We start from the raw sequence: 16294 nt of genomic DNA on the forward strand, positions 1-16294 counted from the left end.
ATCATGCAGACAGGCAACAGAAGCCAGTCACTTGAAATACCAGTAGGGGCTCTGGCCCAGGGTTTTGGGAACAGATCAACCCTAAATGAAGCATAAAGCCAAGTCTTACAGGTTGAAGGAAATCAGTCTGTAAGTGAACTGCTGAATGGAACAAAAATTAGTACTCTTCAGAGGAAGATAACAAACTCCTGATTTTCTCAGGTACAGAATTGACAATATCTATCATGAAGTAAACAATTTTGAAGGGAACAGAGAGAAAGGAGAAGATTTATATATATATATACGTAGCTTCACGCTCAAGAAAAAGCAATTAATTTTAAAAACTTACCTGGGCATTGTGGTGACCATGTATAATCCCAGTGACTCAGGAGATTGAGACAGGAGGATCATAAATTCGAGGCCAGCCTCAGCAATTTAACAAGACCCTGTCTCAAAAGAAAAAAAATAAAAAGAGTTTGGTATGTAGCTCAGTGATGGAGCACCCCTGGGTCAATTGCTAATACCAGGAAAAAAGAAAAAAACTTTAGATGTTAGATTCAGCAGAAAAAGATATTAAAGCCTTTATGAAAATGTTTTTAAGCATTAAAAATGTTTAAAGAATTAACAAAACACTATCCTAATAATTGAACAGGTAGAAATTCTCATTGGAGAATTAAAAATTATTCCAAAATCTCTAAAAAATCTAGAACTAAAAAGTACGTTAATCAAATGAACTTTCTTGCTGGATGAGCTTAACAGGATATTGGAGGCAGATAGTTAAAACAGGCTTATTTGACTTGAGGAAGAGCAATAAAAATTGCACAATTTGAAGAACAAAGGGGAAAAGATGAGAGAAAAGTGATCATAGACTTTGGGACCTGTGGGAAATCATCTAATTTATGGGTATTGGGGGTCCCAAAGTACATGAGATTGAAAAATGGGTCAGGAAAAATATTTTTTAAATAATAGCTGAAATCTTCCCAAATGATATTTTTAAAATCAACTTAAAGATGTGAGAAGCTCAGCAAACCCCAAGAGGTATAAATATAAAAAAACAAACCACATCTGAGCCCATTACAGCAGAAATGCTAAAAAAATAAAATAAAGAGAAAATACTGACAATGACCAGGGAAGGGGAGGAGATAAGCATAAAGGAGAATACAATTTGAATAATCATGGACATATCAGAAACAAAGGAGACCAGAAGTCAATAAACTTCTAGTCATTGACCAGAAAAAAATAAAAGTCAATTCAGACTTCTATATCAGTTAAAATAGCCTTTAAAACAAGAGTGAAATAAAGATTTTTTTCAGTGAAATTAAACCTAGAGCATTCAGTACCAGCAAACCTGAACCATAAGAAATGCCAAAGGATATTCTTCAGGCTAAAAGAAAATTATATTGGATGGAAACTTGGAAGTGCAGAAAAGAAAGATCACCAGCAATGGTAATTACGTATATGAATATAAAAAATACAGCAGGTTTTTATCCCTAAAAATGTCCTTGAGAGAGCAGTTAACTATTTAAAGCAAAAATGAATAGCATTGTAAAGTGAGGTTTAAAACACATGTAGAAGTAAACCAGTATCCATTATAGTAGCAAAAGAATGATAGTGAATGTAATAATACTATTGGAGGTTATCACATTTATGAATTTGAAGTGGGAAATCAGAAATGTTAAGTGAAATGGGAAGTACAAAATATGAAGCAGAAAATGTGAGATACTGGTATAAATTAAGAAGTGGTTCTATATTGATTGTAAATAAATAGTAAAAAGTTAAGTATGCATTTTATTTTTTAAAATTTTTTAATTGATTTTATTTTTTTAAAAAAAGAGTTTGGTGTGTACCCCTGGGTCAATTGCTAATACCAGGATTCATGACAGAAGAATGCATTACAATTCTTATTACACATATAGAGCACAATTTTTCATATCTTTGTATATAAAGTATGGTCACACCAATTCATGTCTTTATACATGTACTTTGTTTTTTGCATTACAATTCTTATTACACATTTATACCACAATTTTTCATACCTCTGTTTGTATATAAAGTAGGTTGACACCCAATTCCTGTCTTCATACATGTGCTTTGGATAATTATGTCAATGGACATAATCCACCATCCTTTCTAATCCCCTGCTTCCTCCATTTCTCTACCTCCTCTCTTTCTTATCTAGAATTAATCTATTCCTTCCATGTTCCCCTTCCCTACCCCACTATGAGTCAGCCTCTTTATATCAGAGAAAACATTCTGCATTTGTCTTTTGGATCTGCTAACTTCACTTAGCATTATCTTCTCCAATGCCATCCATTTACCTGCAAATGCCATGATTTTATTCGCTTTTATTGCTTAGTAAAATTCCATTGTGTATATAAGCCACATTTTTTTATCCATTCATCCACTGAAGGGCATCTAGTTTGGCTCCACAGCTTAGCTATTTTGAATTGTCCTGCTATAAATATTGATGTGGCTGTGTCCCTGTAGTATGCTGTTTTTAAGTCCTTTGGGTATAGTTCAAGGAGAGGGATTGCTGGGTCAAATGGTGGTTCCATTTCCAGATTTCCAAGGAACCTCCATACTTCTTTCCATATTGGCTGCACCAATTTGCAGTCCTACCAGCAATGTATGAGTGTGCCTTTTTCCCCACATCCTCGCCAACACTCATTGTTGTTTATCTTCATAACAACTACCATTCTGAGTGGAGTGAGATGATATCTTCGAGTAGTTTTGATTTGCATTTCCCTGATTGCTGGAGATGATGAATATTTTTTTATATTGATTGTATATCCTCGTCTGAGAAGTGTCTGTTCAGGTCCTTGGCCCATTTCTTGATTTGGTTATTTGTTTTTTCGGTGCTTAGCTTTTTGAGTTCTTTATATACCCTAGAGATTAGTGCTCTATTTGATGTGTGAGGGGTAAAAATTTGCTCCCAGGATGTAGGCTCTCTGTTCACCTCACAGATTGTTTCTTTTGCTGAGAAGAAACTTTTTAGTTTGATTCCATCCCATTTATTGATTCTTGGTTTTAATTCTTGCACTATGGGAGTCTTATTAAGGAAGTTAAGGCCTAATCCCACATGATGAAGATTAGATCTACCTTGCTCTTGGATAGGCAGAATTAATATTATCAAAATGACCATACTACCAAAAGCACTATATAGATTTAATGCAACTCTGATCAAAATCCCAATGCCATTACTCTTAGAAATAGAAAAAGCAATCATGAAATTCATCTGGAAAAATAAGAGACCCAAAATATAGCTAAAGCAATTCTTAGCAGAAAGAGTGAAGCAGGTGGATCACTATACCAGACCTTAAGCTATACTATAGAGCAATAGTAACAAAATCAGCATGGTATTGGCACCAGAAAAGACTTGTAGAACCAATGGTACAGAATACAGGACACAGAGACTAGCCCATAAAATTACAAATATTTTATATTAGATAAAGATGCCAAAAACATGCACCAGAGAAAAGATAGCATCTTCAACAAATGGTGTTGGGAACAAAATGAAATTAAACCCCTATCTCCCACCATGCACAAAACTTAACTCAAAATGGATCAAGGACCTAGGAATTAAACCAGAGACTCTATATCTAATGGAAGAAAAAGTAGGCCCTAATCTTCATCATGTAGGATTATGATACTATTATAAGAACAAAATCACAAGCAACACAAGAGAAAATTGATTAATTGAATGTCTTCAAAATTAAAAACTTTCATGCATCAAAGGAAAATATCAATAAAATACAGAATCTATAGAATTATAGAAAATTTTCGAAAATTATATATCTCATAGGGGTCTACTATACACAATATATTTTAAAAATTTTACAAGTCTACAACAGATGACAGGCAATTTAATGTTTTTTTAAAATGAGCAAAGATATTGAATTTCCATTTATTTAAAGAAGATGCACAAATGGCCAATATACACATGAAAAAATGCAAAGCAACACTTAGGAAAAAAATGTTCAGAATACAAATATCTATAAAGGATTTGTATGCAAATATGCAAAAGACTTAAAATTCAACAATGAGAAAACAACTGAATTTAAAAATAGGCAAAAGATGCAAACACCTCCACAAAGAAGATATACAGATGGGAAATAAGCATAAGAAAAGATATTCAACATTGTATGCCTTTAGAGAATTGCAAATTAAAACAATAATGAAATTCCACCACTCATGTTTTGGAGTGACAACAACAACAAAAAACTTTACCATACCAATGGCTGTCAAAAATGCAGGAATGTAAATATAAACAAAGGTAAACACAGACACTCCCATATAGTGTACAGCATGATGACTATGGTAAATAATATTGTTCTATGTACTTAAAAATTGTTAAAAGAATAAATCTTAAATTTCTCAGAACAACAAAAAATAACTGTGAGTTATGCATATGCTAATTAGTTTTATGGTGATAATTGTTTCCCAAAGTATACATATCATCATACATACAATCATCACACATTTTACACTATAAAAACATTTTAATTAACAATTATACCTGAATAAAACTGAGGAAAAATGTAGATCCAAGAGCTATCTTATTTTTTCTTTATTAAATTGAAATTTGAAAGTCATGATTTAAAACAAAAAAGAACTCTCATTCACTACTGGTGAGAAATTAATTCAGCACAGCCCTTTAGAATACAGTTTGGCAGTTTCTTATAAACATAGTTTTACCATAAATCCAGCAAAAAAACTTTTAGGAATTTAGCAAAATCATTTGGAAACTTGTATCCACACAAAAATTGTATATGAATGTTTACAGTTCAATTCATAAACACCCCAAACTAGAACAAGTTAAAAATATCCTTCAACATTTTAATGAATAAACAAGTCAGCATACCCATATAATGGGATATTACTCAACAATAAAAAGAAATGTGTTGTCAAGTACAAGAAATCATGGGTAGATCTTACATGGATATTACTAAGTTAAAAGAGCCAGTCAGAAAAGATACATGAAATGATTCCAATAGTCAAGGCAAAACTATAGAGATGGTAAACATGTCAACTGTTGAGGGGATTCAGAGGAGGGATATAGTTAAAAAGGTGAAGCACAGGGTATATTTTAAGGTGGCAAAACTAGTATGAATAATGCTGTTATGGTAAATACAAGGCAGTTATTTGTCAAAACCTGTTTCATGTTATGGTACAATGAATAAGTATTAATGTTTGCAAATGTAAAGAATCAAAAATCATTTAGGAAACTGGGAGATCCCAAGATGAAATTACTATATTACAAGTGTATGAAAGAAGCTCAGTGAGGGGATGGGGATAAAAGATGCTGACCCACATAACTGCAATGAGTAATTTCTGTAAGACTAAAAGGCAAAAGGAAATGTACATGCACACCAGAATAGTTGATAAAGAGTTCTCACAGGAATATGGATTAACAATTCTGTAACTGCTATACCTGAGCACTGGAACTGAATAATTAATTAAATGATTGGTGGATGGTGGGATCCAGGTTTCTTATTCCCAAAAGTGGAAGGCTACTGATTAGTAAGGGGTAGCAGGTAAATGATCCATGTGGTAATGAATTAGAGTTGAAGATATCAGTATGAACTCATGGTTAGTTTAATATGGTTAAAGATGGCTACACATAGAAATATTTATGGATAGAAGTATATAGACAGGTTAGTATATGCACATACATTTCCTTGCTGTGACTGCTGAGAGGACCTAGAAACATCAATCTCCAGTAGCAACAGTCATATTCAGCACATAAATCTCTATTCCTTAAGTGTGGGCTGCACATAGTGACTTCATTTCAAAGAGTGTGGTATGGAAATGAGGAGGGAGTAACTTCACAGCGAAGAAACCTGACAAAAACTACCATGGCCCAGTGCTCAAGGTCAATGTCAACTGTGATAAACTATGTTAATTTTAAGTACACTTGTTAAGATGTGATAAATATGGCAATTAACCTCTGTGATCTTCCTTCTGAGAATATATAATCCCAGTCAAAATTGGACACATAAATAAAAGATCATATTTTGGATAAACCTAATCAAGAGAAAATGATTAGAAATCCCAGTTGAAAAATCATCAAAACTGTCAAAGACATTCAAAATTATCAAAATAAAAAAAGTAAGTCTGAGAAATTATTATAGTCAAGAGGGGCTAAAGAAACATGATAACTAAATGTAACATGGTGTCCAGGATTGGTCTGGGACAGAAAAAGAACATTAGGTAAGCTAAGAAAATCTGCGAAAAATGTGGTCTTTAGTTAATGATAATGTACCTTTGGGTCCTCTGGGGAAAACATGAGGAATGGGAAGAGAAAACAAGGAAGGCAGTCTGAGGAATACTGACATTAAGGGTAGGTCTTAGGTGTTTTTGAAATCAAGAGTATTTTGAAGAGAAAGGTGAGAAATAACAGATACCACTGAGAGATCAAGTTACAAGGGAGGAAAAGTAGCTGAGGTGGGTTCCATAGAATAATGCTGATGATACAGAATTAAGATGTGAAAAAAAAGAGTCATAAGAAATAGAAGCATCAATATAGATGCGTCTTTGGAGAGGATTGGTTGTGATGGGAAAGAAAGTTCAGCACCAGAAAGAAACCTGAAATCAGGAGAAAGATCCTTAAGCTGAGAAAGATTTGATCATGGTTGAATTCTGATAGGGAAAGGGAAAATAAAGATAAAGACGACTGATTAGGCAAAGTCTGAGAGGAGACAAGAAACCAGACACATAAAGAAAGAATAAAATAATATTTTAAATATTAACTTTTGAAAAAAAAAATACTGGAAATATTTCAGAATATTTACAAAGGCAGACTCATACTTCCAATGATCTTGCTAAGGGAAATGATAGAATCAATTCACATTTAAATAGACCTTCTCTTATAGGTGACCACAAAAGTCATTCTTGTAAAACATTATTAAAGAAAGTGATAATAAGTACAAGTGGATAACTATGGGGTAGGGAATGGCACTGGATAGGTAACTTACCCTTCGCACCAGAATAACTTTCAAATGGAGCAAATACTTAAATAGAACTGTAGCACAAAATTGCTAAAAGAGTTTGCTGTCACTTCTATTGAAAACTTGCATGGGGGAAATTAAAGCACAAAAGCCATAAATAAAGACGTGCACATATAGATTTAGAAATTAATATAGACGTGTATATGCACCATTCAGTATACACACATGTATTTCTTAGCACTGTCCACTGAGATGTCCTAAGAGTAATCATACTCTAGTAGCCCTAAGTATACAAAATCCTCAGATCTTTGTTTCTAAGTCCCATTGTCCAATAAAAAGGAGCCAGGACTCCTTGGAGAAATGACTACTTCCCAAGGACCGGGGCAGGTAACAAAAGATAAAAGTGAAACTTCTTGGGATGCCAGAAATTCAAGAAATGCTTTTTTAAAAATGAAGCATATTGATAAAACATAAAAGTCAATCTGACAAAGCTCAAAATGGTCAAAATCAGAACAACCAATGATATAATGAGAGCAACTAAGAACAGAGCAGGGAGGAAGAGCAGGAAGAAAAGATTAACATTAAACAGAGACATGAGATGGGAGGGAAAGGGAGAGAAAAGGGAAATTGCATGGAAATGGAAGGAGACCCTCATTGCTATACAAAATTACATATAAGAGGTTGTGAGGGGAATAGGAAAATAAACAAGGAGAGAAATGAATTACAGTAGATGGGGTAGAGAGAGAAGATGGGAGGGGAGGAAGGGAGGATAGTAGAGGATAGGAAAGGTAGCAGAATACAACTGTTACTAATAGGGCATTATATAAAATTGTGGATGTGTAACCGATGTGATTCTGCAATCTGCATTTGGGGTAAAAATTGAGAGTTCATAACCCACTTCAATCTAATATATGAAATATCATATGTCAAGAGCTTTGTAATGTTGTGAACAATCAATAAAAAAATAAAAAAAACAAAATGCATAGTGAACTCAGAGAATGAATATATAAATAAATAATTGAATAAATAAATGAAGAATATGAAACAAATCTTACAGAAAAATCCAACTAGTGAATTTAGAGTAATTGAGCAATAGTGTGAAGAAAAAAGTTTTATAAAGAAATCTGGTTGCACATTTCATTGTGCAATGGGTTTGGCCACCACTTTGAGATACAATTATGTGTATGTTCTCATTAATTACAGAAACTAGTCCATGATTATGTCTATAAATGTAATGGCACTTAAATTGTGTTAATCATCCCTATTATGCTGTTCATTCACAAAATATTTACTAAAGAATTTTCCAAGACACTTTATTAAAAGAATAGTTTAATTTTCATTAGTGTAAATGTAGAATAATAAGTGATTTTAAAAATACTTAACAAAAAGTAGAAAAAATAATCTAGAGGTTATACTTCAAAAATATATATGAAAGAGAAATAAAATTCTATGTGTCTTTGGTGGTTTTGTTAAAGATGAAATAATGATGGTAAGATATCAAAGTTGTTTTCATTCTAACAAATATAACACACTAATGTAAATTGTTAATAATGGAGGAAGCCAAATGGTAGGTGCATGAGAACTCTACAGAGTCTTTTTGATATTTCTGTAAATCTATACTGGAATAAAAATATGCATTTTTAAAAACACAACATGATTTGTCAAAGCATCAAACCCACTGAATTCTTAGGAAGGAGTTCAACAAAAGAAGTACAAGATCTCTATTTTAAAAATTAACACTCCTTTCTGATGAGAATTGATCTATAGAATCAACATAATCTCAATCAAAATCTTGGCAGGATTTTGTAAAAATAGAAAATGTCTATCTGATTTGTTTAAAATTTATTTGTAAACTTAAAGAATGTAGGATAGTAAAAGTACTTTGAAAACGAAAATTAAAGGACTTGTACTATCATATTTCAAGATATTATCAAACCATAGTAATCATAAGAATGTAACATTGGTGTATGCACAGATCATTGGAGCTGAGAAGAAAGTCCAGAAGTGGCCTACGTATATGATAAATTGCTTTTTTTATGCAAGTGCCAAGGTAATTCAATAGAGAAAGGAGAGTCTTTTGTAAAATGGTGCTACATTTAGATGTGCACATGGAAAAATGAACTTTAATTTTTACCTTATGCCATACATAAAAACTAGGTCAAAATGAATTGTAGACCTAAACTTAAGAGTGAGGACTACAAAACTTCTGGAAGAAAACAAAGGATAAAATGCCATGAATTTGAGTTAGTTAGAAATATTTTATACAGGACACAAAACATAAATAAGAAAACAATCCAATAAAATATGGGTAAATTATTTGAAAGAGGCACATCAAAAAGATGATACACAAAAGGAAAATAAATACATGAAAAAATTTTCAACACCTTGCAGAAGAGTGAACTACAATCATGATGAGATAGAACCACATATCCACTACAATGACTATGGTTAAGAAGACTGAGAATATGAGGTTATTAAGCAAAGCTGTAGAGCAGCTGGAACTCCCATATATTGCTGGTAGACACGTAAAATGAAATAATCACTTTAGGGAACAATTCAAAGTTGCTTCTTAGAAAGTGGAACACACACTAATCTATGACCCAAAAATTCTTCTCCCAGGTATTTTGCCTAAGAAATAACAAAATCATAAGTTCACAAAAAAAAAGGACAGTGGTGTTCGTAACAACTTTATTGATAATAGTCCCAAACTGTAAACAACCCAAATGTCCATCAATAAGTGAATGGTATGCAGTATATTTATGCAATGGAATACTATTCATCAATAAAAAAACTATACACACAGCACAGATGAACTCACAAACATGCTGAATGTAAGAAGACAGACAAAAGAGCACATACTGAGCAATTTCATTTACATGAACTGGTGAAATTAACTCTTGGCAATAGATTAGCAGATCAGCATTTGTCTGATAATGGGAAAGGTGTGTTGACTGCAAAAAGACCTGTAGAAATTTTCCCCAGGAATTATCCAAGTGTTCTATATCTTAATTAAGGTTATTATTACATGGGTGTATGCATTTTTCAAAACACATATACTTACATTTTTCAAAACTCCTGTACATACGTGTGTGTATGTATATACAATACATGCTATTGTATATAAATTGTGCCTAATACATAGATAAACAAACATTTGAAAGATTCCCATGGAATTTAGAGGGGTAGCAATAGTTAAGTATCAGGTGGAGGGAATGTCTGGAGACAGCAGGCCTCTATTTCTGTTAAAGTCTGAGGAGCCCAGGGTGGGAAATCAAATGCAATCCCTGTCCCCAATGACACCATTGGGTAGTGAGGTGAGCAAATAATCAAATACAATGAGGAGCACGTTCTGATGGGATTTGTCTAGGGTAGGGGAACACAGGAGGGCAACTTACTGGCCACAGGAGAGTTTTAAAGGGGAGGTGACTCTCAGACTTTTGAAGGAAAACAAAATGGGATATGCCAAAGGAAGGAAAAATAAGTGGTAGTAAGGAAGAAAATTATAGGCAAAGAGCAGAAAATGACTTATCTTGTTTGGAAAGAGAAGTTCAATGTGTATGGAGGCTGAGAGAGAGATGGAAGCTGAAGTGGACAAGGACGAGCAGAGCCAGGCCTTGCACGTGTGGGACTGTGTGGTCAGGTTTTCATCTGAGAAAGCTCACTGTGGCACTGTGGCAGAGGCATGAGATGAACCACGGGACACAGACTAGAGAAGGAGCAGAGAGAGAAATTGGAAGCCATACGAGAGACTAAGACAGTAACCAAGGCAAGAGACAACCTGCAGCAGTGGGTCCCCAAGGAGGTGGTACATGGAGACCAGGCAGAGCTCAGCACTTGCCTGGAGTCCTGAAGCAAGTCATAAGCTCATTATCTCTCAAAATGGGATTGGTCCTAACATCTCAACCTCTTCAGCTACTAAAAAATAATTTATCATATCCCGTTATAGAGCCATTAAGTAGCATCACAGCCTCCTCGTGATCAGAAAGGAAGGAATAGAGGCCTCTGAGCATCAGCTAATTCAAATTCCCCTTTACCCTCAGCAGAACTGGCAGAAATTTTCAAATAGTGATCACTCCACATTTGGGGTACTCCTTTCTTTTCCACACTGTATTGGATGTGAAACTCTTATTTGTAACCATGCCCCTTGGTCCTTCTTCACAGTTGATTGAAATTCCTGTGCACATTGTAGTCATCCAAGAATCTGGAGTTCACACCTAATCTTGCCATTCGTTTTTCTCCCCATCCTCGGGAACAGGCTAATTCTCTTTATCCTAATGAGATCTGGCTGGCAGAACTGCAACACTCTATTTAGTGTCTGGTGGCAGCTTGGACAGGAGGTTTCCCCTCCTGTCATGGCGTGTTTAACTACTCAGGTGAAAAGAGGAGCAGCAGACAGGGCATTCATCCTCTGAATATTGAGGAGGAATAGAAGTGATCCAGATCATTCCTCTACCAGGATTTCTCAAGATGAAGAAAAAGTCCAGGGTCATTTTAGATGGAGAGTGACATAATGACTCAATCTCCAAATTTAAAGAAATAATTGTTGAGCCCTTTAGTTTGTCTGGCCCTGTACTGTTTCTGTAGCCACCAGAGGAAGGAGCCCTGGGGAATTATAAGGGGATAGTAGAAGGAGTTCACATATTCCCATTAGAGCTCTCTAAAGGTAGCCCAGTTTTTTCCATGATCTTGTGAAATGTGAGTCTGGCTTGGACCTGGAGGTACATGAGGCAGAGCTTGATAGATGCTCTTCACACCAGGGCAGGGAGATTCTCAGCTCAGAGACATGCACTGGTATATTGCATGTGGGAGGAGAGAGACCCTTTTGCTCCTAGGACTCTGTACAGATTAATCTTTGCCCCTGCCTAAGATTCCGACTTCCCAGATCCTGGGGGAAGGCCAACAAGAGTGTGGATATGCCTCTCCCCCAGCCTGAGCCTCTTCACCCCAAGGATGGGTGCTCCCTCCTCAGTGCTCTCACAATCCTTGTGTGTTGTGGAGAGAATGGCACTATAGCTGGGCTGAAAGAATGGGTGGGATTCTGGAACCATCATGTATACAAAATAGAGGGACTAGTCATGGTGTGAAGTCTTGGAGAAGTGAATGAATGCACTTACCCGCTTATTGACTCATTCATTCTTTCAGTGCACACTGTTGAGCTCTGACTAGATGCCGGGTCAGAGGGTAGGGATAAAAATTTGTATGGGCCAGATGCTATGGCATATACCTGTAATCTCAGTAACGCAGGAAGCTGAGGCAGGAGATCATAAGCTCGAGGCCAGCCTCAGCAATTTAGAAATGCCCTAAGCAGCTTAACATGTCCCTGTCTCAAAATAAAAAGAAAACAAAAAATCATGGGGATATAACTCAACAGTAGGGCACGCCAGGTTCAATCCCTAGTACCTCCCCATCAAAAAAATTTGATGGGACCCCAATGGACATGATCCTGGCTACAGAGAGGGGCTGGCTAGTCAGCCAGTGTTATTCTCTCACATGAACACTCTTGATTTCAGAAAACAATGATCTGCTGTGTGACAGCTGCCAAATCTGTGTCATCCTGATCTGGTGGTTCACTTTTAGGAAAAACTTTGGAATTTTACAGCAGATTAATAGCAAAACCCTACAGGGACTTCCATACCAAACAAGAGAACCACATTCTCTATCCTACTTCAATATATAAATAATGCTTTATTTTAATGCTTTATTTTTTCTCTTCTATCTATTGACTAAATAATAATCATCTTAGAAATTCTGTATTTTTTCAGCTAGTAGCAGGATTATTTTTCTGAATTTTTTCCATTTATTTCCCCCCAGAAATTTGTGTTTAGAAATTTGTGTTTCTAAAAGAAAAGAAAATCTGCGTGTCCATCAGCCATGTGTCCTCTGGAAATACAGATGGGCTGGATTATTCTGATCAAGCTGAATGCCACAGTATTTATCACAATGAGAAAAAAGAGATGAATTTAGATATGATTCTCTTTGAGAACTAGTCATAAAACTTAAGAAGGGATTTTCACAGACTGTTCATATCAATTCCTATGACTATGGTCCCCCCAATTTGGGTGGATTTGACGTCAGCCTAATTCTCTTATAGCTGTTTCCAGTCTCCTGTTCAATGAGTCATATGGCTTATTAATCCTTTAAGTGAGCTCAGTGGAGTTTTCTTTGGGAGATGCTATGGTTTGGATATGATTTGACTCCCGAGGGTTCATGTGTTGGAAGATTGGTCCCCAATGTAGAAATATCAATGCTAAGTATTTAGGTCATTGTGGACCTGCTCTTAGAAAGAACTGGTGTAGTTCTTGTGAGGCCCTAGTTAGTTCTTGCAAGCAGGTCATTATAAAAGAGCAAGACTGGCTTCTCCCCACTTTCTGGCCTCCTATCACCCTATAACCTCTCCCTCTTGCATGGTCTCTCACCATTGAGATGACACTCACCATGAACTCCTCTTCAGAACCATGCTCATGCTAGCACCATGCCCTTGAATCCCCCATACCATGAGCTAAATCTACTTTTTTCCTTTATTAAGTACCCAGCCTCAGTAATTTTGTATGGTAATGGAAATTGACTAATACAGAAGAAATGTGTGATGTCTTTTGAAATAATGGGTGGTTGGGTGTCAGAGAATGGTCAAAGGGGCAGAGGCTGTGGGCCTGTGAACCTGAAAGCCCAACATAGTTGAAGGTGGTGCTCAGCGACCACTGGTAGCCACCAGGCCGGGCTCAGCTGGTAGGGATCATCAGGCAACTCTTAGCCTTTATCCATCCAGCAAACCCACCTGAGAAGCCTGAGAGGCCTCTGTCCCCAACAGGGAACACACAAGTGCCCTGACTGGTTCAGTAGACATACAAGGACCTGGAGGACCTCTCATGTGCTGAGGAACAGTGGACACCTAGCACAGGGTGGGTGGGGAGGAAGAGCACCCACTCCAGGCCTGGGGAGGACAGAGAGGGGTAGTTAAAGGACAAAGTAATGCTTGAATAAACTTCCAAGAACAAGTGGAAGGATGGCCAGGTGAGCAGAGCTCAGACTTTTCCAAGAGAAAACAATGTGCAAAAATATGGATGTGAATGGTTCATGTTGCAAACTGCAAACCACTCCGCCTGGCTGGAGGAGTGGGATGTAGGGAGTACCAACTGAAAAGGGCCGGGCCATCATGTTGGTACTGTTCAATGCTGAATTTAATCTTTGCCAGAACTCAACCAACTACCAACCCCAGAATCGTTCTGAGGGGAGCCTGAGCAGGTTGCTTCACCTCCCTGCGCTTCAATTTTCTCATCTATAAAACGGGGATGATAGCAATTCCCAGCTCATAGCCTCATGAAGGTAACTCCAACAACGCGGAGTTCCTCCCTTCTAGACTTTGCATCCTCATAAAGGACACATGTAATGTTGTTGATCCAATGAATACCACTGTGTAAGTTCTTAAAATATTATAACTGCTTTCTGTGTTTTACTTTATGCCTTATCATTATTATTACTCTTTGGCTTCTCTCAAAAGATAATGTTTTTCCTACTAATTTGCATTTTCTGGGGACTCAAAAAATAGCTTCATCAATCAAATTATTCTAGCTTTCTTAATTCATGCCCCAGTGTGAAGATGTTGCCTTCTGTGACTATTTCAGTGATAATTAGAAAGTACATTTATTTCTTTTTTCACTGGTAAATTAAAGGCATCTCCTGGAGAGAGACATGAACAACACAGAGAGTAAAACTATTTGCACAAGGAAACTGACCCCTATAAATTATCAAGGAAATTAAATGGACTGGAAAGAACTTCTTATGTTCTCCTGAGTTTAAAGGAAATAGTTCAACCTTCTGATACTAACCAAAGTCATAAATAAAATATTAGCCAATGGAATCCAGAATGGAAACTAATGCTAGTGCCAGAATGGTTCCATATTAGGAAATGTGTTAATTTAATTAATCACATCAATACATGGAGAGAAAAAAAGGAAATGACTGTCTGGATCATGCCAGCACAGTTTCCGTTCAGAGGCCGAGACAAACTCTGACTGTAGTGGGCCTAAGAGTGAATTAGAGGAGGCAACCGAGGTGGCTGTTGGAGAGGGCTCCAGACCTACATAAATGAGCACAGGAAACAGCGATGGGGAGGGGGCCTGAGATAAGGTGCAGAGACAAAGGAGAGTAGAGAGGGCATGTTTTGAAGTGTCACTTATCAGGCACATTGATAACCTGCAAAATAGAAGCCAAAGTAAGGGAATTGTGTAAATATTAGGAAAGAAGATAAACTATACAACTATCCACAAATCACTGCTAAGTGACTCATGCATGGTAAAGAGCACAGAGTCCAAACCAAACCAGTAGGTTTATACCATCTCCATTGTTTACTAAATGCATGATCTTGGACAAGTCACCCAATCCCTCTGTACCTTATATATATATATATACCTGTAAAATGAAAGTAATGGTAGTATCTGCCTCCATAGAGCTGCTATTAGGATTCAATGAATTGGCATTTATAAAGTGCTTAGATCAGTGCCTGGCAGTGCATGTTGAATAATACAAACAAAATCAGTGTCTTCAGTAGGACTGGCACTACTAACAATACCACAAAGTCTAGAAAAGCTATTATATTATATTAAAGAATAAATACTTTTTTCCTAACTGGGCAGAGAAAGATGGAAACAAGGAATTGAGAGGATGGCAGACTATCAGAGGAAGAGCTGAGTCCAAGAGTTGCTAGAATGTCAACCAGAAATTTGATTTTGCCCCTGGATCATCCAGACCATTTCAACAAGATAATAAGGAAGCATAAGAGAAGAAGGCACAGAACACTACAGTGGGACCCAGGAGGGAGGAGAAAGAGCCCAGGAGGACAGCCAGGAGGGGAAAGATGGACCCTCATGTTTCTTCTTTGTACTTTAGTGTTTTTGACTCTGTGACAATTAAAATACATTAAAGTAATATTTAGATAGTTTTAGAAATAGGTAAAGTGCAAGATATTACCACTGGGAGAAACTGAGTAAATAATATATGGGATTCTCTATATTATTTCTTATAACTTCATGTAAATCTATAATTAGCTCAGTATAAATTTCAATTTGAGAAACAGTGATAAAGGGCTGGGGCTGTGGTTCAATGGTAGAGTGCTCACCTAGCATGTGCAAGGCACTGGATTTGATCCTCAGCATCACATAAAAATAAATAAATAAAATTAAGGTATTGTATCCAACTACAACTAAGAAAATATTTTAAAAAATAAGAAAGAAAGAGTGATAAAGAAGAGTGTGCTTGAAAGAAAATCCTATATTGTTTTCCTTGCTGGATTCCAACTAGCACAGCTCAGAGACAATTGAGCAAATATTTTATATGTAGAAGTTAAAATTATGACAAAACACAACACATAT

At 36.2% G+C, this 16294-nt stretch overlaps 1 protein-coding gene across 10 annotated transcripts in view; it reads left to right on the forward strand.

Annotated features, from left to right (window-relative positions):
* Trpc7 (transient receptor potential cation channel subfamily C member 7) overlaps positions 1–16294 on the forward strand; it is a 316931-nt gene that overhangs the window by 97089 nt on the left and 203548 nt on the right. For 8 of the 10 annotated variants that reach the window (XM_005333202.4, XM_078048930.1, XM_078048914.1 and 5 more), the window contains one exon: positions 10–201. The exons of the other annotated variants lie outside the window; for them this stretch is intronic. The gene's annotated coding sequence lies outside the window, so the exon portion shown is untranslated. The remainder of the gene's footprint in view (positions 1–9; positions 202–16294) is intronic. 10 annotated transcript variants of the gene reach the window in all.

This window comes from Ictidomys tridecemlineatus, chromosome 1, assembly GCF_052094955.1.
Source record: "Ictidomys tridecemlineatus isolate mIctTri1 chromosome 1, mIctTri1.hap1, whole genome shotgun sequence".
Lineage (NCBI taxonomy): Eukaryota > Metazoa > Chordata > Mammalia > Rodentia > Sciuridae > Ictidomys > Ictidomys tridecemlineatus.